The following is a 23,325-nucleotide window of genomic DNA, read 5'->3' on the forward strand; positions in this document are numbered from 1 at the left end:
AAACCTTGATTAGGACAGGACCTTGTTCCAGGAGGAGAAACTCATGCAACTTAAGTCACGGCCAATGTTAATGTAAGTATCAAATAGGATTTTGGCTAGACTCAGTCGTGGCAACCTGTGATTTAATTAATAACTATTTTAGTCAATACTTGAAATATTCTTCATGGACAACATTGGGAAGAACCTCTCACTTACTAATTTCTCTGGACCCTAGACCAGCTTAACCCAGCTCCATGTGAGAGAGCTATGCAGCCTACACTAAACATTTCCAGAGGAGAATGATGAATTAGTAAGTGCTTCACTTACAACTTGAAGGTCACACTTTCTAGTATTTATTTACGTGATTCCTGGCTGGGCACACTGAGGACTGAGAGGCAGGGCTTGTGGGACTCTTACGGACTGATGTGTGATCCTCTTCTGATTGACTTTATCCACCTGCTTTCCAGAACGTTGAGCATCGGTTAAGGATGAAGTTTTCCAAGAGGACTTCCCAGCAACGTGTCAAGATCTGTACACAGTTGTAACAACCAGCTCACCCAAAGCTGGGAGGAAGTGATGAAGGTGAGGGTTGAAGGACTGGGGAGATTTTTGAAGGGGGGTAGTCATTCAATCAACTTACTTATTTCTTAAGTGTCAACTCCAAAGTTTCTGTTCCAGCTATTCAGATGCCCTTTGCTTCAGACAGCTAGCTGCCTTCCCTCTTCCTCCTACCCACCCAACCTGCTCCTCTCCACCTTTCTGTGCCTCTTCTTTTCCCACTTTACTGTGCCTAAGAAATTAGTATCTATCTTTCAAGCAAGAATTTAGGGTCATTATGTCCAAGAAACGTGCCCCACTTTCCACAGGCTTAGCTGGGCACATTTCCCCTTGCATTTCCATGTATCCGGGCTTCTTTCCTTCACAGCACTTACCACTCACCACATTTTATTGCAATCATCAGTTTACTGATCTCTCTCCCCACATCAGCTGTAAACATTTAAAACTCAGGGTTCATGTCTAAGTTGTCCCTATATATGACATGCCTAACATAGAATTTGGTATATGATCAATACTAATAAGTACTGAATAAATGAATATTTTTTCTTGATGCCTGTATTTCCATAAGAGACTGACCATAGCATTTCAATCCATATGTATGTTGCTGTCATGAAGATGGGGAAAAGGAAAGTTTGTCCTCCTTGACAGTATCAGAAGCATCACTGAAAAATCATTTTCCAAATGAAACCTGAGTGAAGGTTGACCAACCATCCAGGTTTCCCTGGGGCTGAGTGTTTTCCTAAGATTTAGGAATTTTACTGCTAAAATCAAGCCCCTGGGTAGGGATAGTGGTCCTACCAAGGGACCACCTGATTCCCCACTCACAAGACTTCTGTGGTAATCACCTTCCCATGTCTTTGGCTTTAATATTTTCTGTCACTCAGGTGCATGGACTAAGCCATATCTGATTTAGCTTTGGCAGATGAGGGGCTAGCCATGCCTTGCTAAGAATTTTCCAGGTCGTCTGATGGATGTATCATAGGCATTTTTCCCACTAAATTTCCCTTGTCTAGAGTCATCCTGTTCTCCTTTCTCTTCTACTCCATTATCCATTTTTCTCTTCTAGTACTAGAACTCCTATGAGTTTTAAAGATGACAAAACTAGAGACACCTGTGTGGCTCAGTGACTGAGCATCTGCCTTCGGCTCAGGACATGATCCTGGAGTCCCGGGATCAAGTCCCACATTGAGCTCCCTGCATGGAGCCTGCTTCCCCCTCTTCCTGTGTCTCTACCTCTCTCTGTGTGTCTCCCATAAATGAATAAATAAAATATACCTACCTACCTACCTAAATAAGTAAATAAATAAGTATGACAGAACTAGAGCAGTTGCCTTGGACTCTGAGGCAGAGCCACATGCTGGGGATCCAGAGCTGCTCCACAGACTCTGTGTCATTAGGTGAGAGAGGACTAAACTTCTCTTTTGTTTAGAGTATGGTCATTTCCAGTGGCTATATTACTATTAATATAGTAGCCAAACATTATTTTCTATCTACATAGCTCATGATTATCCACCTGTTGAAAAACTGTTGAAAAAAACAGAGATTCAGAAACCCATGGAAACAGTAGCAACAAAATAAATGATAACCACTACTCCATTTAGTGAGCACTTACTTCCTGCCAGATGGGACCTCTGTGAGAAGCCTTTAGGATACATGAGCTTCTGTTATCCCCACAACAGTCCTCTGTAATGAATTTTATTTTCTCTATTTTGCATCTGAGAAAATTGAAGCTAAAGATGATGTAATTAGTACAGGTTAAACACCCAATCATGGAAGAGTCAGGATTTGAATTCTGACCAGTCCTAATATTTAATTCCCTAGAAACAAAAATTTACTAGGAGGTCAAATTAATCTCTCTCTTCTCCTAGTTCCCTGCCAAGAGAAGCATCTTGACTTCCATGTTACCCACTGTCTCTGAGATTCCTTTTAGTTTCCTCCACCATCTCTCTGTTTTCTGCTTTACCACCAGAGCTATGTGTGCAAATCAAGACCTAGTAGTCATCTACATAAAAACTTTCAAAGGCACCCCATTACCTCCTGCAGCTATTCTTAGCAGGATGAGGCTCAAGTTGGAGAGAATACTGAAATAACGTCTAATAATAATAATTAAAAAAAAATCCTCAGCTGAGCTAAGAGGTACTAGAATCTTTATGAGATGCTGAGAAGCAGTCAACTAGCAGGGAAGCACCACCTAGCAGTCTGCACCTGGTCAGACAAGGACGTCAGCCTCAAAGAGGATGCGAGAACACAACTGCAGAGCAACAGGGGCTCAGGGGAGGACTTGGACTCTTCCATTCCTCAAAGGCTTGGAAAGGACAGGTGGCCATGGAATCCAGAACCTGGAAGAGCCAGACCCTGCCCTGCATGCTTATGCCAAGAAACAGTATGAAAGCCCTCTGGGGTGCAAGAGAGGCCAGCTCCAAGACAATATGAAGCAGAGGATAAAATATGGAGGAATTCCTGAAAGAATAGAATTTTAAGTCAGTCGTTTCAAGAATCGGAAATTGGAGGAGAGGATTGGCATTTACCAAGAATGCAAAACCCCAGAGAGGGTGAAACCATGCACAGGAGACTTCTGGTGGTTTGATTAAGGCAGAGTGGCCAGTGGGGGGATGCTAGGACATGAAGTTCCAGCCAAATGAAGGACCATCTGATAAGAAAACAAACAAACAAATAAAAACTTCCCAGATGAATCAAAAATCCCCTACTTCGGCACCCTTCCCACAGCTACATCATAAGTGTAAACCTCTAGCCCAGAAAGAAAACAGAATGAGCAGACAAACAGCAAAATAGAATACCAATATTTATTAAACACTCTTTCTATACAGGCAATATGCAGTATCATATGTCATCTGATTTATTCTCTTAAATATAGTAGTTGCATTTACATATCTTATCTCATTCAATCCTCATAAATGTTCCATGAGAAAGATGTTATTATTATCCCTAGTTTTAAAATGAGAAAGCAGATACCTAGAGAGAATAATTCACCCAAGATCATACTCTAGCAAATTTCGGAGTCCAAATTCAGCCTAGGTCTGGATTCCAAATCCACAGTCTTTTTCCATAACAATCCCTAAATACAGTATGCGAGACTCTTCCTCATGTGGGTTAAGCACGTCTCCTGTCAGCTCAGCTCAGCTCCTTCTCACACAGGTTATGCTTGCATACCTCCATCCATGGAGCCTGGATTTCTCAATTTCATTACCATAGGGATGTCTTCTCTTCCTTCCCAATCAGTCAGCCCCTTCTTGCCTTCTCCTTTTCTCTCTCTGGGCAAGAACTCATTGACTAATACTTCAATCATACTCCTGGAAGATTTCCAAAATATCCATGCTTCCTTCCTGTCCATTATACTGACATGAAAAAAAAAATCTTCAACACTGGATCCATCCAAGTATCTTCTGTCTCCCTCTATGGGGGCTGCTAAGAAACTTTAGGGAAAAAAAATCACAACTTTCAAGTTATTTCATGGTCCCAAATACTAATGGTCCCTTTACATTTCACCATGATATTTCTACCCTTCCCAAAACACTTCTCTTCCCCATTGTCATGCTCTTTTCTCCTCCCTCAGCAGATGGCATTGCCTCCCATTTCACTAGGGAAAAAAATATAAGGCACTATTCATTCATCCATTTATTCATCCAACAAATATTTATTGGGCCCATTCTATGAGCCAGGAATACTTCTGAGTTCTAGAGATAAAATAGTAAATAAAAGAGATGAAAATGCCTGAACTTATGGAGCTTACATCCTACTGGGAAGTGACAGACAGTAAAGAAATGAGCAAGTTTACTAGTATAGGGTATGTCTGATAGCGAAGTAAAATAAAGAGGGGGCAGGGAAGGGTCAAATTGATATTTTAAATAGATGGTAAAGGGAGGCTTCACTGATAAGGTGATGTCTGTATAGAGGCTCCAAAGGAACACCAACCTGAAAATGTCTCAAGCTCTTCTTCTTTGCCTTCAAAGTGCTTTGTATGCACACCCACCTGTGTGGCCACAGTGGAAGCCAAGGTTTCCCTCTGCTGTCATTCCTCATTGCTCTGGGTTGCATTTCCTTCCTCCTTCCCCCTTAGAGGCCTCCTTCCAACAATTATATCTTATCTTTCTGTATATCCAACCTCTTTCCCTTTCCAGGCCTTTCCTATTCCCATGTAAATTTGTCATGCTAGAAAGAAAGAAAGAAAGAAAGAAAGAAAGAAAGAAAGAAAGAAAGAAAGAAAGAAAGAAAGAAAGAAAATCAAAGAACAAAACCTCATCTTCCCCCTTTGTGTTAGTTTTCTGGGACTATCAGAAGAAAATACTATAGACTGTGTGGCATAAACAACACAAATTTATTGTCTCATGGTTCTGGAGGCAGAAATTCAAGTTTAAGTTATCAGTAGGACCATGGTTCCTTTGAAGGCACCGAGAGATGATCTGTTCCAGGCTTCCCTCTTGGCTTCCAGTCATTCCTTGGCTTGTGGCAGCGTAACTCCAATCTTTACATGGCATTTCGTGTGCATGCCTCTGTGTCCAAATATCCCTTTCTATAAGGACACTCATCACATTGGATTAGGGCCCAACTTACTCAGAATAACCTCTCTTGACTAATTACATCTACAATGACCCTATTTCCAAATAAGGTCACATTTGGAGGTGCTAGAGGTTAGGACTTCAACATATGAATTCTTAGGGGACACAGTTCAACCAAAAGCATCACAACATGCTCCCAGAACAAAACATGTGTCTCTTCCTGCCTCACAGTTATGGTTCCTGGAAGAAATAGCTCCTATCTGCTTCATTTTTAACACTCTTTTTTTTTTTTTTTCATTCTGTATACTTTCACCCAAATCTGTTCCCAGGGCTTCAATTAGCATCTTATCCTAATGATTCCTGAATCTGTATCTCTAGCCAGATCTCTCTTCTGGGCTCCAGACCGTATAGCCAATGCTTAAAGGAGATCTTCACTTAGATGCGCCAAACTGAACTCCCCTTTGTCTCCCCCTCAGCCACTCCTAAGCCCAATCCTTGTACTTTTTCCCTAGTTGAGAGAAGAACATCACCATTCATTCACTGCCCCTCCAAAACCTGCAAGTCCCTGAGCTATCCTATTTCTACTTTACCCCTCACCCATTGCCAAGTCTTCTTGATTGGCAGATACTTTTGAGTATCTCCAGACTGCATTCCTTTCTCTCTGCTTACTGTGTCTCCCACACTTGCATGGCAAATGCCTCTCAACTACCTCCTGGTTTCAAGTTTTCTTCCTCTCCTCAGTCAATACTCCAGATGCAAACAGCATGATCAGTTTCAAATCCCAAGTCCCTTTCCCTCACCCCCCTCTAAGTCCCTTCAGTGACTATGGTCCAAAAGATGAAGTCCAAATTGCTGACATAGCACAGAAAGGTTTTCAAGAGGAGGCTTTTCTTACCTCCAGTCTTGTCTCTCACTAATCTGTTCCCCAACTTGCCCTCCACTTGGGTGTGCCCTCCAGTGAGTGTTCCCACTCCCTGGATCATCCTTTCTTTTTCAAGTTTTCTGTCCTCAGGGCTCAACTTAGCTGGATCTCTTCTACCAGTCAGTCTTTGTTGACCACTGCTCAAGACTGGCTTTTGAATTTTTTGGATGTGTTCTCACTGTGTTCTCTACTTACCTCTGCTATACCACTATGTTAGGTTGCACTAGGTTATAGGACATAATAAACAACCCCAAAGTCTCAGTAGCTTATAGCCAAACCAAAAAGATATCATAACTGCTTGTGTTTTATGTCTGCAGATAAGAGCTGGCTGATGAATCTTTGCTTCAGGCTGTGGGACAGTTTTAGATCCATTCCAGGTAACCTCTCTTCTAGGACCCATCTTTAAGGGGCACCTCTCCTCTGAAACATGCTATTCTCATGGCAGCTGGCATAGGAAAACAAGAAGCTGAACGGAACAATCCAACAAAATGTACAATTCCTCATGGCACATGGTATAGGTCACTCACACAACTAGCCAGGGCAAATTACATGGCCAAACCCAATGTCAGTGAGGCAGGAAATTATATTCTTTTCCCAGGGAGGCAGGGTAGGAATGGGCATATATGATGTTCCTACAGAGGAGGAATCCCATAATTGTAAACAATATTACAATCTACCACAAGCACTTAGACTCAATGCCTTTTCATTGCCTGTTTCTCCCAGTAAAATATAAGTTCCTTTGGAACCAAATTGATTTTACACCATTTTATTTCCAATGCTTTACACAGCACCTGGCATGTCTTAGGTGCTCAATGCAGATTAAGCAAATACAGACACACATATCACTTTTTATATGCTCTCCTGATAAGCTAAGAGAGTCACTTCTTTCTTTATTCTTTCATAAAACAACAGCATAAGTCTATTCTGGCTCTTATGACATCATACTTTTTTTTTTTAATTGTGTGTGAATTTCCCCCTTCTGGTCTAGAACCCTACAAAGGCGGGAGCATTATCTCACTTCTAGCACCTAACATAACTTCTGGAAGAGAGGCATTCAATAAATATTTGGATAACCTAACCATATAGTCTCTCTGTTTAAATCAGCATGTGTTTATTGGTTATCTACTAGGTGCCAAGCATTCTCATTTTAATAGTTGGGGCTAGAAGCTAGAAAGGCCAGTGAGGTGGAGAGAGGAAGAGACAAGGGGCAAGAATATTCCTGTGATCCTTTCTTGAAGGACTGTACTTGCTTTCCAAGGAGCAGACCAGTGCCACTCCACTGGCCTATGCTCATCCCCACTCACCTCTGCCTGAGACTCTCACCCGACAGCATGGCTGTGATCTAATCTTCCCATCCAGTTTATTGCTTTGCACTGCTCAGCTCACCAAACACATTTGTGTTTATTGTGCGATTAGTGCTGAGTACACTGAACAAGGTAATGACATGCAGCAAAGGCCAAGAGATGATGCCCTGGCTCTGTGCATTGCTTAAAAGGAGAGAATGAAGCTCTCCTTTCCCTCTCTCTGAGGCCCAGATGTATTAGATATTTAAGTCTGAACTCTAGGCTCCCAAGAAGGAGCCCAGTGGAACGAAGCCTAAGGAGCTCTTCAGAGGCAATCCTGGTATCTGGCAACACCAATGATTTGGAGTAAAGAGTATGATTTCCCATTGAAATGTAGCCAATAAAGAATTTAGTGTTTGTGGACAATGATAAATGGTCTTCCAGAGACTGAGTATGAGGGAAACTGAGGCTGGATTTTCAGCATGCTGGTCTTGAATTTAGGGAAAAGTGGGAATTTGGAACAATGTAACAGGAAAGAAGGTCCTGGAAAATTGGTGGGCAATGCTGGGTTAGGCCTTCCCACCATGGAGCAGGGTCAGACAACTTCTACCAAGTAGATACAAAGATCCCCCTGTGGCTAGAACATTAGGCAAGGTTTTCAGGGACTTGACCCTGTACTGTTGTCTCCCTACCTGGATGAAATACAGTTCACAACCCCCATTCCCCCTGAGCAATAAATACAGTCTCTTCCCCTAAATGACTACCACACTACCATCTTCTTTATATCTGTATCAAAATGGTGATTCAAACATTTCCCTGTCTATTTCTCCTCTAGCCTGTTCACATGTTTATATAATTCTTAACTTACAGCTGGAGATGGAAAGAACACCAATAAGCACTAACTCATTCATTCATTCATTCATTCATTCAATTCTTTTCTCAAATAACTGAGACATGCATTAGTTCTTCAAATATCTAGATATCTGATCTGGGGCAAGATGCTTCTCTGACCAGTACCTCAATTTACTCACCTATAAAAAGGCAAAGTCACACCATCCCTGTCCATTACATAGTGTAATTATGAGATATAAACAAGCTAATGAGAACCACAATCTCATAAAGATCAGAGTGGAAAGGATGTGCTATGACACAACCATGTGTCAATCAGAAATGTGATTTTGCACTTATTATCACAAAGTCTGAGAATAAAGTACAATTGACCCTTGAACAACATAGTCGTTAGGAATACTTATCCCTCACACAGCTGAAAATTTATATATAACTTTTGAGCACCCCAAAACTTTACTGAAACAGCCTACTCCTGACCAGAAGCCTTGTTGATAACATTAATGATTGATTAACACATATTTTGTACTATGTATTATGTACTACATACTACATAACATCCAACTTTAAAAAAATTTCAGTATTTCTAAACCACATGATTCAAATGCACTTTTTTTTTCAAATTGCAAATTTCCAAAAAAATTTCCAATATATTTATCGAAAAAAAATCCACACATAAGAGGATCCATGCAGTCCAAACCCATGTTGTTCAAGGGTCAACTATACATTACTGAAACACATAATCTTTATAGACATAAATAACAATATAGATGTAAATATCACTTCAGAGATAGCTCTTATACACTGTTTTGTTTTTGTTTTTGTTTTTTAATAAACCAAGGAACACCAAGAAAGAAAATATCACAATACTCAGCCAGGAACTGTGTTTCCTACAGTGTATGTCCAACATCTGGCCCTAGCCACCCATCTCACCTCCAAACTCTTATCCCAAAAAAATGTCTATCTGTCACATCCCATTGCACAAAATAGTAGAAAATGATAAAGAAGGCATGTCCATGTGGCGGGCTGATGATGGCACAGGGGACTTTGAGGGCAGAAAGGGGATCTAGAAAAAGGCAGATTATCTCTAACTTTTGTTCTGTGAACTCTCCTGCCAGGTAGAGCAATGGGGTGATTATTGTTGTTATTTATAGAGCAATTTTCCCCCTCATTTAGACATACAGTCTAGCAAGGCACATTGGCACAGATAAATAATACCTAACAGTTCTGCTAGACATTGTTCTCAAAGTTTTACTTATTTATTTTTGTGCACCCTGAAATCCAAAGTGGTTGGAGAAGCTTGAGGGTAAAAGGAAGAGGGTTCCTTTCTGCAAGAACAAAGTGAAGGAATTAAAATGGACTGTGAGAGCCACACTCTTTCTTTTTTCATGTTTGATGACTTTATTTCTTGTGAAGTGGGTGCAAAATGGGAAACCTGACCCTTTACTGATCATGACCCAAGTCATGATCAACGTCATCCTGCCTGTGTTTCACAATGGGATGAGTGCTTATCCTTTCTCGTCTATGGTGTAGTTTTCAGGTAAACATGAGATTTAGAGTAGATCAACATTTCCCAAATTGTGTTCAACAGAACATTAGTTCTACCGGATGTTAATAATCATTAATGTGAGGGGGAAAACACAGAGTTCTGTGGTCAATTAACTTTGGAAAGTGCAAGGTTGAACAGATTTCTTTACTACAAAGATTCTCAGAATTTTTGCTATGCTAATGCAAGTTCTGAATCTCCAAAAGGTGACCATAAATAGGAGAAAATCCATCCCCCACTCCCAACTTACTTGGCCATAGAATCTGGGGGCTTGGTTTTGGTTTGGTTTGGTTTTGCTCTATTGTATTTTACTTAGTACCAACAAAGATCTGGAGATAATTTCAGAACACTAGAGCAGATGATCTTTACAGTGCCTACCAGCCCACGAATGGTATTCTGTAAACGACCATTAAATGGCCATTGTGCATTTTATTATGCTTATGAATGGCTGAGAGGGACCAGTGTCATATTGATGACAACTGGGGCGTAGCTCCATGTGTGTGTTTTCTCATTCAATCTACATAATAACCCAGCAAGGTGAGTACTATCATTCTAATCTTACGAGAGTTTCTTGAAAATTGCAGACTTCTCAAGATAGTGCAACTAGAATTATGGATCCTCTAGTCAAACATAGAGAAATACAGATGCAATCTTTTAAAAAAATATTTATTTATTTATTTATTTATTTATGAAACAGAGAGAGGAAGTCAGGGAGAGGGGCAGAGGGAAAAGAGAATCTCAAGAAGACTCCCTGTTGAGCGTGGAGCCTGACATGGGGCTCGACCACATGACCCTAAGATCATGACCTGAGTGAAATCAAGAATCTGATGTTCAACCGACTGAGTGATCCAGGCACTACTGCAATGCTATCTTAATAGGATGGAATTTTAACAAAAAACCTGAAGGGAGTGAGATTAAAAAATTAAAGGTAATAGCCATGCATATATCTAGGGAAGAGTGTTCTAGGCAGAGGGAAAAGCCAGTACAAAAGCCCAAAGATGAAAGTGTGTGTGGCTTGTTTGAGGAAAAGGAAGGAGGTCAGTAGCACCAGAATGGAGTGAGCAAAGAAATGAGAAGTAGGACACATGGGACCAGAGAACTAATGAGGCGTCAGATCATGTAGCACCTTGTAGTAATCATAAGAACTCTGACTTTGACTCAGAGGGAAATGGAGAGCAGAAGAGTGATTCCATCTGGCTTATGTTTTAAAAAGTTCACTCGGTCTATTAGGTTGAGAACAGATCCTAGGAGGGTGCCGTAGTCATTAGCGCTGTCCGCAAATTATTTCTGATTCCTTGGGACATGGTTGGATTGCACCTTCCTGCCCCCTTGACGTTAGGCATGGCCATGGCTTGGCCAATGAGATGTGACAATAAATCCTATGTTTCACTGCCTGGTGGAAGCTTTAAGGGCCTCTGGGCAATTCTTTCTCCACCACATGACTGGCAATGATGGATGCTTTGTCAGTCTGCGTTGGTGAGAAATTGCAATGAAGTTAATCCCTCCATTAACTAACCTATGTTTAATGTGAAAGTGAGCGAGAAGTAACTTTGTTGGCCAAGTCACCGAGAGATTGATATTTATTTGAGTACCATGATGGAACCTATAATTACCGGCATTGAAGGCAAGGATGGGGCCGGAGAACCACAGGAGATCATTGCAATAATCCAGATGGGAGATGATTTTGGCGTGAGCGAGGATATTAGCGGTGGAAATGCTTGGACTGTGGATATATTTTGTAGATTAGGCAAACAAGATTTCTGAACAGATTAGATGTAGGTTGTGAGCGAGGTCAGGGCGTCAGCCGTGACTCCAGCTTGTTTGGCCTGAGCAATTAGAAGATAGAATTGCCATCAACCGCGTTGGGGTAGGGGGGGACTGGTTAAGGAGACTTGGGGGAAAGGCAGTTTATTGTGATTTTTTTATGTTTCAATTTCTATTTTATCCTTTTGAATGTTTTTATAGTTTCTGGTTATCTGCTGATATTTTCAAGTTTGGTTTTTATTTCCTTGAATATAGTAGGAGAAGTCATAAAAGGTTTTAAGCAGAAGAGTGACAGGTTCCAATTTATGAATCCTGCACACAACTCAGTGCAAAGGGATAGTGTTCTGTTTTGTTTTCCTCTGCTTTTTTGGGGGAGGAAGTGAGCACACTGAAGTGCCTAGGGAAGATATTAACAGCATTTTATGTGACTCCTTTTTGAGCCAGGGTTCAAAAAACAAACCATTTGGAACTCATTGATTTTAGTTTTCTCTTTATTGTTTTCCACCTTGATTGAGTCCTTTGACTGTAAAGAGCAGATTGATTCAGACACTTCTAATTTTCTGCCTCTTTGATGATTCCCACCTATCATGTTTGCTTCCTGTCTTCAATCATTAGAGTCTCCTCCTTCTGGACCCTGCTAAAATCATACCACCTAGGGAGGATGGCTCTCTGGATTCCAAATTCCTCTGCCCTGAGGTGGTTTGCATTTGTGAGGTTCCAGGGCTCTAACAACAAAGTCAGCTTCCCGAAGCCCTTTACAAGGCAGAGGTTGCAAACTGACAGCCTCAAGACCCAACTCTCTCTCAGATTCCTAGTACTACTTTGTTTGATCAGCAATGATTTTAAAAACATTTATTTATTTTATTATATTATTATTATTATTATTATTTGCCCACAAATTCAGGAGGTTTCTTTCAAACAATCAGAAATGTTGGCAACATACTTTCTGAATCCCTGGCAACAGTCTGTTTAAATTGCCATTGCCTCTTTTTTTGTTGTTTGTTTTGTTTTCAAGAATGTTTTTTTTAATAATAAATTTATTTTTTATTGGTGTTCAATTTGCCAACATACAGAATAACACCCAGTGCTCATCCAGTCAAGTGCTCCCCTCAGTGCCCGTCACCCATTCACCCCCACCCCCCGCCCTCCTCCCCTTCCACCACCCCTAGTTCATTTCCCAGAGTTAGGAGTCTACCATGTTCTGTCTCCCTTTCTGATATTTCCACTCATTTTTTCTGCTTTCCCTTTTATTCCTTTTCACTATTTTTTATATTCCCCAAATGAATGAGACCATATGATGTTTGTCCTCCGATTGACTTACTTCACTCAGCATAATACCCTCCAGGTCCATCCACGTTGAAGCAAATGGTGGGTATTTGTCGTTTCTAATGGCTGAGGAATATTCCATTGTATACATAGACCACAGCTTCTTTATCCATCATCTTTGGATGGACACCGAGGCTCCTTCCACAGTTTGGCTATTGTGGACATTGCTGTTAGAAACATCGGGGTGCAGGTGTCCCGGCGTTTCATTGCATCTGAATCTTTGGGGTAAATCCCCAGCAGTGCAATTGCTGGGTCGTAGGGCAGATCTATTTTTAACTCTTTGAGGAACCTCTCATTGCCTCTTCAAATGGGGCAGCGCTCCTTCGTAAGCCCTGTCCCCACCTGGATAGCTAAACTAATTTATGCCACCTGTCTGGCTCCTGTGAGCATTCGTGCTTCTGCTCTCTGCTTCCTAGATTACAGAGGACTTCCATATACGTTATCATATTTAATCCTCACCCCCATATAAGGTCAATATTTTATAGATCAGGAATCTGTTGTCAGAACTATATTAATTGCACTTTTTATTTGAGTGCATTTAAGGGTACTTAGGTGTTTCTACTTGAATTCTCTGAAGGCAAGGATGATATATTCTTTATCTTCTTTTTCTAAACAATTAGCAACCGAGACTCTGCTCAGGAATATCCACCCAGAGAGGTGTCTGATCTGTGGCATAGACGGTAAAATTGGGATGGGAATGTGGACTCTGGGCTCACATTACCTCACGTGATGACTGCGTCTTCTTGAGCATGTTATTTAATCATGCCATGACTCGGTTGTGTCATCTGTAAAACACAGAAGGAAAAATATTTATTATTTTCTCAGGATTTTTCCTGTAGGATATAAACTGGAAGACGGTAAATGACGAGGAATCTGATTAAGGAGATAGACCAAGGCCAGGTCAGGAGGGCTTTCACTGCGTGGCAGGATCATTGTATTCAGTCAGCCAGCGACTTTCAAACAATAGGGTTTGGAGCCCTCAGGATCCTAGACTCTGAGGTCCTCTGCAGACTCTCCGGGGGGCAAAGGAGTGAATGGTATGGACTCCAGACTCCCAACTAATTTTGAAGGATATGAGGAGCCACCCAGGGCTTTCAAGTGGAAATTAAACCGGCCAAATTCTGCATTTATAAAAATTGATCTGTATAAAGGTTGGATTTGAGGAGATAAATCTGGTAATAGACAGCAATGCAAGTAGAAGACGGTATGTTCAATAACGTGGAGAGGAGGACAGTTATGAACTACCCAGTGGGGTGACCACAGAGCACCAAGGAGGGAGAGAAATCAAGGCTGACTGCCATGGCCTACGTTTCACCGATGGCTATGGAGAGTGAAAGAGGGGTCGTTTAAGGATGATAAACAACTATAGAGAAATGGCAACGAACGTGAGCCTTGTGATGGGGCATCTAGGTTGAGGTGTTGATTAAGAAATTGGAGGAGATATCAAGCAGTCCAAACAAAGAGATCCCCCACCTAGCTACTGAAGAGCTCAGATGAGCTTAGGAACATACTTTCCACCTCCAGAGGCCATTTCCCCACCCACCAGGTGAGCACATGTGTGTCCTGGGAGAATGGGAGGATGCATACACATGAGAGGACTTTGAACACCATGAAGTTATATGTGATAATCACATTTTACTTATGGACACTCTTAGTCAGTAAAAATGAGAGAGATGAGCAAAAGATTATTGAATTTTATTTTATTATTATTATTATTATTTTAGATTATTGAATTTTAAAGTCAGAAGCTCCCCCCAGGGGCAGGGCTAATCTAACCCAAAACTCCTGCAGGGCCCACAGTAAAGATCTTCAGGGAAGTGTGTCTTCACAGCTTCTCAGCACACCTGGCAGAGAGAAAAGTTTGGTCCTGTTCTCTAATTTTGTTTCCCGGTGGGAATATTCCTAGAGGAACTTGCTCTGCACATCACAGGTAAAAATGATGCCCAAGCAGTTGACTCTTGGGCTTTCTGTACTGTCTGGGTAGAACTTCTCTCTTTTTGGAAGTATTACTTTGTCGATCATTCCTTGGATAGTTCCTTATGGTCTTAAGTAAATATTATTTGATTAATTTCTAACTAATTGAGATTTCCCTTTTAAGTGTTCTTTTTTTTTTTTTTAATTTGAGTGTTGTTGGCACACAACATCATGCTAGTTTCAGGTGTACAACATAGAGATTCCACAAGTTTATAGGTTACACTATATTCACCAGAAGCGTAGCTCCCCTCTGCCCCCATACAGCCCTATTACAACATCATTGACAATATTCCTTATGCTGTGCCTTTTATTCTCCTTTTGGGTATTCTTAAGAAGATTGAATGAGAGATAAAATATGTATACATGAAAGTGGAGACTCTTCTATCAGAGGAAAAAAAAAGTTTATGTGTTCTGTAACTTCTCTCCCTGGTTCTTGATCTCTGAGATACAGCTACGGGTTAGGTAGCATGATAATAGAAATACGCTCTGTTTTTCTGTTTGGTTTGTTTCTTTCCAGTTTTACTGAGAAATATCTGATGCACATCACTGTGTAAGTTTCATGCATACTGCATGATAGCTCAATTTACATATATTGTGAAATGATTTCCACAGTAGGTTCAGCTAACATCCAGCTTCTCCTATGGATACAATAAAAAGAAATGAAAGAAGAAGAGAAAAAAGGGGGGGAAATTCTCCTTGTGATGAGAACTCTTAGGATTTACCCTCCTAACACCTTTCCTACAGCAGTGTTCGTATCATTATCTCGTGGTACTTGACATCCCCAGTACTTATTTACATTAGAACTGGAATTTGGGGGGCACCTGGGTGGCTCAGCAGTTGAGTGTCTGCCTTTGGCTCAGGTCATGATCCCGGGGTCCTGAGATCAAGTCCTGCATCAGGCTTCCTGCTCATCGGGGAGCCTGCTTCTCCCTCTGCCTGTGTCTCTGCCTCTCTCTCTCTCTCTCTCTCTGTGTGTGTCTCATGAATAAATAAAATATTCAAAAAAAAAAAAAAAAAAGAACCAGAAGTTTGCACTTTTTGACCACCTTCCTCCAATCCTAACCCCCAATTCTGCCTCTGATAATCAGACAAGTCTGATCTCTTTTTCTATAATTTTTCATTTTTGTTGCTGTTGTTATTGTTGTTTTTAAATTCTGCATATAAGTGAGATCAAACAGCATTTGTCGTTCCTGTCTGACTCATTTCATTCAGCACAATGCCTTCATGGTCCATCTATGTTGTTGCAAATGGTAAGATTTCCTCATTTTTTATAGCTTAATAATATTCCATTGATTTTGACCGGCAGTTTTCCTTTTTAATAGTGTCCTTTTCTGGTTTTGATAGCACAATAGTGCTGGCCTCATAAAATGAGTTTGGGAGGGTTTTCTCTGCTTCAGTTTTGTTGTTGTTGTTGTTGTTGTTGTTGTTGTTGTTGTTGGAAAAGTTTGAGAAGGATTGATGTTAATTCTTCTTTCAATGTTTAGTAAAATTTACCAGGGAAACCAGCTGGTCTTGGGCATTTCTTCATTGGAAAAATTTTGATTGCTATTTCAATCTCTTTACTAATAATTGTTCCATGCAGACTTTCTACTTCTTCTTAATTCAGTCTTGGTAAGTTGTATGTTGGCAAGAAACTTTCCATTCCTTCCAGGTTGTTCAATTTGTTGGTGTAGAGCTATTCACAATAGCCTCTCATAATCCTTTGAATTTCTGTAGTTATCAGTTGTAATGTCACCTTTTTTATTTATAATTTTGCTGATTTAGGTCTTTTCTCTCTTTCTCTCCCTTACTTTTATTTATTTATTTATTTTTGGTCAGTCTACCTATGGTTTGTCAATTTTTATTGAGTTTTGTTAATCTGTTCTATTGCTTTTCTATTCTCTATTTTATTTATTTCAGCTCTAATAATTCTTATTTCCTTTTTTCTGATAACTTTGGGCCCAGTTTGTTCTTTTTTTTTTCTAGTTCCTCAAGACATAGAGTTAGGTTGTTTATTTGAGATCTTTCTTGTTTCATAATGTAGATATTTATTTCTATCAGAACATCCTTTTTGAAACTGCTTTTCCTGCATCCCATAAATTTTGGTATATTGTGTTTCCATTTTCTCCTTTCTCATTTTTTAAAATTTCTCCATTAGTTTGTCATTGATCCATTGGTTGTTCAGAAAAGCGTTAATTTCCATGTATTGGTGAATTTTCCACTGTCCTCTCTTGTTGATTTCTTGTTTCATGGCCTTGTGGTCAGAGAAGACACTTGGTATGACTTTAACCTTCAATTTGCCAAGATTTGTTTTATGGCCTAACATTTGGATTTTTCTCTATGTGTACTTGAGAATAATATATATTCTGCTGTTGTTGCATAGAATATTCTGTATGTGTCTGTTAGGTCCATTTTGTCTACAATGTCCAAACCCACTTTTCCTTATTTATTATCTGGATAATGTATGCATTATTGAGAGTGGGGTGTTATTATGTTAGTTCCCAATTATTATTATATTAGTATATACTTCTTTTTTTAGCCCTGTTAACTTTTGCTTTATATATATGCATGCTCCCATGCTATGTGAATAAATATTTACAATTGTTCTATCTTCTTGATGTATTGACCACTTTATCTTCATGTAATGACCTTCTTTGCCTCTTTTGATCATTCTTACTTTTTTTTTTAAGATTTTATTCATTTATTTATTTGAGAGAGAGCAGGGGGAGGAGTAGAGGAAGAGGGATAAGCAGACTCTGCACTAAGCACAGAGACCAACACAGGACTTGATCTCACAACCCTGAGATCATGATGTTAGCTAAAATCAAGAGTCAGACACATGACAGACTGAACCACCCAGGTGCTCCTAGCTTAAACTCTATTTTGTCCAATATAAGTATAGCTTATACAATACTGCCTTTTTTATTATTTGCTTGAAATGTCTTTTTTTCTATGTATATTTTAAAAGATAATTATTCTCAGTCTATGTATATTTTTAAAGATAATTTAAAGATAAAGTGAGTACTTTGTATACAGAATAATGTTGGATTTTTTTTTCAGCCGTTATATTCCTTTTGACTGGAAAATTTAATCTGCTTATGTTTACAGGAATTCCTGATAGGTAAGGACTTAGCGGTGCCATTTTGTAATTTTTTCCCCTGGTCCTTTTGTAAATCCATTATTCCTTGTTTCTTATTCTACTGCTTTTTTATTTAAAAAAATAAGTATGTTGATGTGTCTTTTGCGTATCAGTATTCTTTGCGTTATTGTGTTATTTTGTATAATTACCAGAGGATTTTCCCTTGTGGTTACCATGAGGCTTGCATAAAGTATCTTAAACTTATAACACCTTGTTTTATTTTTTTTATTATTTTTTTTTATAACACCTTGTTTTAAACTGATAACACTTGACGGGATGAGCAGTGGGTGTTATTCTGTATGTTGGCAAATTGAACACCAATAAAAAATAAATTTATTATTAAAAATTAAAAAAAAAATAAAGAGTAATGATAGTAAAAATAAAAAATAAAAAAATAAACAGGTAACAACTTAAATTCAGTAGAATTGATGAACTTTACACTTTTCCTTTTCCTCCTCCTCACATAGCTAGACTGTAACTGAGGTTCTCTCGGCTGCTGTTCCTCAGATGTGACACCTGTGTGACCTCTCTTAGAGCAACAGGCCAAAGCCCACTCGCTCTTGTCCCTGTGCTCTTGCTAAACCTGTGGCTATGCTGTGGCCAGAAGGGCAGAGAGCTTCATTGGAGGAGGAAGAGATATAGTACAGCCCTCATTTTCAGAGGGACACTAGAATGCCTGTCGAGGAAATCTAAGCCTAGTAGTGCAGGCCCTTGGGTGGCTTGGCTGCAGGTGTTCACAGCAAGGCTACGTTCTTCTTCATCCTTCCAAACAACTGACAGAAAAACTAGGGCTTGATTCTGTGAGGAGGTTGATCTGCAGATGGCCAAGGGGGGTGACGCAATTCCGCCCCGCTGTCTTCCTCAGCCCATTCTACTCTCTGAATCTACCTTGTATTTGCTCCTTGTTCGGTGGCCTCCCAGCCTTACTGGCCAGCAGAAAGCATAAGCAGCATCTGGGGAGATTAGTTCTGTAACTCGCCCCTAAGAACCTGAAGAGAATTGAATGTGGCAAGACAGGGGCCCAGAAGTATAAGGAGCGGGGTTAGGAATGGGATTTCTTTCTTTCTTATTCTTTCTCGGTTGTTTGTGTTTGCACAAGATGTGTTTCCTCCCTAAACCTCATGCAGCTGTATTCCCAGCAAATTGAAGAAAGGAGGGAAAAAGCTATTTAAATTTATACTATTGAATTTCTGTAGGACACCGAAATATTTTTGAAGTTAATGGGGAGCTTTGAATAGTCTGTTTCAAATAATTACAGGAAAAAAAATACATTGAAATAATTAGTAGTTGCTACTAGAACATTCAGCAAAATGAAATGACATCTTTGCATGCCTATTAAACAGCACTTTATTTTCAGTTTAGGGTGTTTTGGATGAAATTAGATGGCAAACATACTGCATCATTGAGTGATTAGAAGAACTAGTATCATTTAGAGTTACACTAGTACCGTCATCAGCTTTTTTCTCCATCCTCTCAAAAAAATACTGTGCTCTCCTTCCCGTTAGGGAGACTTTAATAGAAATGGGACCAACTGCAGCCCTTGAGACTTGAGCTTAAGTGACTTAGGTGTAATCCCTCTGGATGTAAGGAAAAGCATTAAACAGAATCTGATTATTCCCTGTTTTCTAATTCTGGGATTCTCTTTCTCCTCTGCTTAAAGAATCCATTGCCCCCCCCCCCCCCCCCACTCCATCACCCTCTCCAGGCTCAAAGCAGAATGGTACTTGCCAAAACCAGAAAATGGTCTTCATGTAATGAGTAAAACCTAATTTGCCTTAGCTCCATCCCACCACCTTCACAGCATTGCTCCTCTCTACTTAAAAGAAAAAAATTCAACTTAAAAAAATATTGGCAAGGAGTCTCATTTTTAACATTTTAATTTATGAAAGGCATTTGCCAACCCTGACCACAGGCTGATGCCCCTTTCATTTCTTTACTCCCCTTTCTCCCCTTCTCCCCCTTCTTCCTCTTCACCCCGTCTCCATCTTCCTCTTTACCTCTTCTTCCAACTGCTTTCCCTTCGCTTCTTCCTTTCGAGCTCCCGTGTGAGATGAGAAATGGAAAGAAGATCAAAGAGAAATTGAGGAATGCTTATGACGCAACAGTGTCGCAGGTCCTCGAGTGTGTATTCCATAAAATAGTGTTTAGTTTTGACTTCTACCATTCATGGCTTTGGAGGAATATTTTTGAGGCAAGAGGGATTGAAACGAATCTGTACAAGACTGTTCTCCTTTTCTCTAATAGTTTACATTGCGTTTCAAGATATTTATCAGAATAACCAGCTGTTTCTTAATAAAAAATAAATAAATTTTAAGAAAAGCTGTTTGAGAGTTTTGAGATTCCATTCTGAGCAGAGAGGAAGGAAGAGATGGGAGAGAAGTGGCCAGTGAAGAAGGTGGATCCCTGATCCATGAGGGGAAACAGGAAAGGAATAAGCAGACCAGAGATGGCTCTGCTTCAGAGTTTGACTTAGGGTCACCATGTTTCTTTCCTAGGGCCTACCCACGTTTTCTTGTATTGCTGAGCTTCTCTACTAACCATACCTGGTCCTTCCTTCACCCAACATGCCCACACACTCTCCCTAGGCCTTACTTGTCCGAGGGGACCCTCTGAGATGCTCTACCTGCATCCCTAATTCTGGGTTGTACCCTCTGTACCCAGGAGAAAGGCACATTATCTGTCTCTCCTGCCCTAGAAGCTTCACCCTCCATGAGTCCTCCAGTGGGACATTTAAGCAAGGTTGTGATGTACTCATAAGAGGGCAACCAGGTCTACAAGCTTTCTTTTGTAGCATTCGTGATTCAACTATCTCCCCTCCAGAGATCAATTTGTTGTTTATCCCATAAGAGTGACACCAGACTTTAACATTTTAAGTAAAAATAAAGGGAAAGAAGAAGAAGTAGGCTCTCGGGCGTATGGGAGGTGGGACTCCTAGCAATAGTCCTGTCATCTGCACACCTTTTGCTCAGGGCACCCTTGTTGGCATGCTGTTAGCCTGGCCCTGCCACATGGCGGTGACAGTGAAAGAGCAAGGCCGCCGTGTGGGCCAACACCCGGCCCCCCAATGAGGACAATCTTCTTTATAATATCACCCATCTCCATCGGCTCAGCAAGGCCACTTCTCCCTTCTCTCTCCCTCCTAGATGCCCCCCTTTGTCTCTGATCATCCTCTCTTCATCCCTGCCTGTCTGTCTCTCATCCCCACACCTGCTGTTTTGTTTGACTGTGCTCCTCTCCTCCTTCCTTCTATTAATAGAGCCCCATCAGGTCACACATTTTCTTTTCCTTCCAGTGATACATTAATGGACTCTCTCCTTTCTATCTCCCCTTCCCTGATCCTACCTGTGGTGACTTCTCCCATCACCCCATTTGAACAGCTTCCCTCTGAGTTTGATGTAGGCACAGTGTAGAGCTTAATGGGTAGCCGGCCCCCTTGCGAAATGCTCTTCTGTGACTGATTTTCCCAATACCCTCCCGGGACAAGCTCTAGATCTGGTGGCTACAGATCCAGAGCACTGTCTCCTCAACTGAAACAATGACCCTTGGCAGTGATGACCTGCTCCTGCTGAGGCAAGAGGCAATTTTTCAGGCCCTGAACCAAAAAGAAACCAAGCCCTTCTAGTGAGTGCTGTTTGAGGATACCCCCGGAGGAGCAGCTGCCGCTCAAATCCATGATTGTCCAGCTCTCCTGCTGACCGTCTCCCACTTCTGTCTTTAATTCTGATAATTCTTGACTCTAAGATCTTAAGAAGATGTCAGCGTTTGTTTCTACTTGTTCCCACTACCTCAGCTATGGCTCTGCTGGGCTCCTTCCCCAACCTGTCAGCTTCAGCTACGAGGCAACCCGGTGTGGCTCCGCCAGGCAGCAGTTACTGCAGAAAGGAACAGAAGGAAATTTGGTTTTATAGGGCAGCAAATATACTGAAAGCCCTCAGGGAAAAGCCACAACCTCAGTTCCCAAACCAGGTCGGTTCAGAAGCTCCACGCTCTAGATTTATAGTGTCTGTACTGAGCCAATTTAAACAATTTCAATCAACAGGCCCCATATGATAAATTGCATGCAACGCATCCTTATAAAAGAAAACTAGATGCTTGGATTGAATCTGAACTTGGGTAATCCAAGGAGTTTCAGAGTTTCCCATTATAGTCATTAAAACTAACTAGGCAGGGAGAGACCAGTTCATAAGCTAACAATAATGCCGTGCCCTGGAATTATGACTGAGGCTGGTCAGTAGCCCCATAACAAATGCCTTGTGAAGGGTACTTGGGGAGGCCTGTCTGGATTTCCATCTTACCAGCAGGCTGGCTTGGGAGAGTTAAATAACCTCATCAAGCTTACTCGAATAATAATCCTATATGTACCTCACTGTGCACCTTACATATTAGAGATAAAATAAAATCACTAATATTTATTATGCACTTCATATGTCACAAGCAATATTCTAAGCATTTTCATGTATCAGCCCATGCACTGAAAGTTGAACGGTTAACGCAGTTTCCAGAACATAGTAGGTTCTTTTTTAAAAATTTTTTAAAGATTTTATTTATTTATTCATCAGAGAGAGAGAGAGAGAGAGAGAGAGAGAGGCAGAGGCACAGGCAGAGGGAGAAGCAGGGCCCATGCAGGGAGCCCGACTTGGGACTCAATCCCAGGTCTCCAGGATCAGGCCCTGGGCTGAAGGCGGCACTAAAGCACTGAGCCCCCCAGGCGCCCCCATAGTAGGTTCTTAATAATTGTTGGGTATCCTTGCGAATCACCACAGTCATCGTGGACACTTTTAAAACATGCATCATGTATCAAAATCTGTTTAAATATCTGACATACTCCAGACTTCATATCCTTACCAACTCTGTGAGTAGGTGCTGTTACTATCACCCCATTTTACAGCTGAGGGGAAGGCTCAGTGAAACCCTGACCAAGGTCAAGAACGGGAAGGGAGGTAAGATATTCAGTGTGGGGAATGTTGAAATTTTGGATCAGAGAAAGCCTCACTGAGACAATGGTGTTTGTATAAAGACATAAAGTTGCTGAGGGAGCTAGCCATCAAGATATGAGGTAAGAGCGGGGCAGGCAGAGGAAACAGGTGCAAAGGCCCTGGGGCCTGTATTACAAAATGACTGGGCTAAATTAATCCATATTCCCTCCTTACACCAAACTGCTAAGCCTAGCCAACAATTCCACTGCCATGGACAAAGGAGCGAGGTACTGGAAGTAGAATTGGGGATTGTTCTCATTTTCTCACAAATCCAGCTGTTAACAGTGCTTGATACGAGGGAGGCAATGACTGCCATGGGGATAGCTCATTCTTATGACACCTTAGGACACATCAGTAGCCCCTTCCTGAAGAACTAGTTCACATATTTTGCTGGCAGTTAGAGTGAGTGAGAGAAAGGGTAAAACTGAACACAACCTTATTTAAAACCACTTTGATCCAAGGATTGTAACCATTTAGTGTTTATCGATTTTTCTTTCCTATTTTTAGGAAGGTGGG

This window comes from Vulpes vulpes, chromosome 12 (assembly GCF_048418805.1).
Source record: "Vulpes vulpes isolate BD-2025 chromosome 12, VulVul3, whole genome shotgun sequence".
Lineage (NCBI taxonomy): Eukaryota > Metazoa > Chordata > Mammalia > Carnivora > Canidae > Vulpes > Vulpes vulpes.